Here is a 2,805-nt window from a genome sequence, read left to right as displayed (position 1 = left end):
TATACATCCATATCTAACTGTAGGCTTTGGAATTTTGGTATTTGGAGTTTTGATGAGTTTATTATGATTTTTTGAAGACAATGCATGAAATTTATGACTACATGGACCAACCTGAGAAGATTTTACCCCTTAAGGATTTGGAATTTCGAAATGTGATTCAAAGTTTGAAGAAACTAGACACACTAATATTTTTAGAAAACTAAGTCTCTTGATTTTTAGGTGTTCTTATTGACTTGTAAAAATTTTAGAAGTTGGAGGACAGATTTGGGAAAATTGATCATAATAGCTTTTAAATCACGTGTGGTGTTCTATTAAGGACTTAATGGTTAAGCCCAATATTGTAATATATCGTTTGTTAAATAAATAAATAGATAAAATCGGTGAATGAATTGTAGCCCTAAAATCCATAATATTTATCGGGGTGTTGGTTTCGGGGAAATGGCATGATTTAGAGTTTCGGGGGTTAAAGTGTAATTTCAGAACTTATTTTGTAAAGATTTTCAGTAGTCAGAGGTGTTTGGTATCATTTGGACTTAAAATGAAAGGAATTACAGGAGCATGGGTGTAATGGATAAATATGGGAGTTGTTTCGAAATTATTTATCGAGGGAGGGACCATAGTTGTCATTATGGAAATAAGTTTGGGATGGAGCCGGGTATATAGCACTCCCGTAACCCTAACCATAGGAGCGATATCAGCCACCACTTCCACCCTTATGTCTCCCCCTTCGTCTCCGACGCTGATACCACCCGACTTCAGCCCGTTTCCGATCATCAAACGATGGCAAGCGACCACGAGATGGCCTCCACCCTCACTTCCTCAACTTCCGGCACGCACCACCATCGTTGTTGAGATCGCCGCCGCCTCCTAGCCGTTGTCTAAGTTGCGAACCACCGACTACGCCACCTCAGTGCCTCCAATGATGGAAGGATTGATGAACCAGTGGTTGGACGTCGGGGCAGAAGAGGCTAAAGAGACGATGCGATGTTGCTGCCGACGAAGACGTCCTGGATACAGTTTCATTGTCACCGAACCGCCGAAGCCACCTGTCGATTCTGCTGGGGATCGAACACCGCAAACCTGTACTGCCTGTTCCGTTGAAGACCAAGATTGTCGTCGCTTCTTTTGTGGTGGAGGACGAAGACCGACGGTGGGATGTCGGGAGTGAAGGGGCAAGCCATTGCCGCCGTAGCCACTGTTGTGACCGCCTTCCAGCTCCATCTGCCGCCGGTAACATCGATTATAGGCGCTATTGTTGTTGCTGAACCATCGTACGCCACCATGATGTGGGTGGTTGTGTTCATTCCCGAGCAAGAGACGTGTTTTGTGTTCGTGTTTCAATTGTAGTGTGTGGTTTGTTTGGCCAGAAAAACCAAGAACAACTACCACCACCACTACCACCGTGAGGTGGTGGCTGCCACCATCTACCACCACTGGTCACCACAATGGTGGTTGTGTGTGTGATTATATTTGTGTGTATGATTTTTATTAGGATATGTGTTGTAAATTGTAATCAGTGCTAATATAACCAAAAGAAAACTCATAACCATGGTGGTGGCTGCCGCCACCAGCCGCCGTGTTGGGTGACAGTGTGCTTTGTTTGTGTTTAGATTTCGTTTGGGATGCTTGGACAAAAATGGACTAGAACCATAACCACCACCATGAGGTGGTGGCCGCCGTCGTGAGCCGCCATTGACCACCACTACCCGAGGTGGTAGTGGGTGGTGCCCGACTTGTTTAACCCTAATGGGCCCAATGAAGCCCTAATTGACCTAAAAGCCTAACCATGTGACTAATTGGCAAGTATTTGGGTTGGAAACCCTAATTGGGGTTCCCTAATGTCATGAAACCCTAATTTTGGGAATTGAGCGGGACCCCCACTAGAATTATTTACTAAACTTAAAATATTAGTTAATACTCATTTGCATTTAACCTAAGTAATATTGGACTTAATGGATTAAGTCCTTAATGGGTTAAGTAGGAAGACTTAACACTAATCGTCATTTCATGTGAAACCCCTAATTTCACGTGGGCCTTAAGTTGGGCATTTCTTTTGGGCTTTGGTGATTGGGTTATTGATGGGCCATCCAAAAACAAGCATATGGATTAGAATATTTAGATGGGCTTTAGGATAAGGCCCATTGGAAATGCTTGGGCCTAATTTGGAAAATTTGGCCATATTTGGGCCTTGGTAATTATGGGATATTGGGCCATTGGAGTACCAAGATTTTGGACTAGAATAAAGGGATGGGCCTTAAGGAAAAACCATGTAGAGGTTTGGGCCTAATTTGGAAAATTAGGCCATATGTTGGGCTTTGGCCCATTACTTGACTTTTGGGCCTTTAGAGTGTGAGTTGGACCTTGGACTTGAATCAAGCTAGGTTTGGGGTAAAGTAGTCTTTTACCCCAAGTATGGACTTATGGTTATGTATTGGAACCCAATTATTAATTGGGTGTTGTTTTGATGATTGACAGCTAGGGAATCTGTCAACCAGCAGCTGAAGTTTATCCACGGGACTTCAGCAGTGTGAGGTAAGTTATCCTCACTATACTAAGGGGTCAAAGGCACCAATGTCGGCCCATTGGATTTGATATCCCAGTAGTTGATGATGTGTTGAATATGAGATAGTTATACATGCTAGTTTGCTATGCCAGTTTGGTAGATCTGTAGGACTACTTGTGTCATTGTTTGATTATATGTATGTGTAATTAGCTGTATATGTAGACATGTTGCGTGGGTAGGGTTAAGGTTGCACTGCTTCGTGCGGTGACCAACAAACCCTGGAGTAGGGATGAAAGTGGGTC

The sequence above is a fragment of the Lactuca serriola genome, chromosome 9, assembly GCF_051521515.1.
Source record: "Lactuca serriola cultivar US96UC23 chromosome 9, Lser_US96UC23_V15, whole genome shotgun sequence".
In the NCBI taxonomy this organism is placed as follows: domain Eukaryota; kingdom Viridiplantae; phylum Streptophyta; class Magnoliopsida; order Asterales; family Asteraceae; genus Lactuca; species Lactuca serriola.
The sequence above is the reverse complement of the archived record's forward strand: the minus strand, read 5'-3'. Positions refer to the sequence as shown.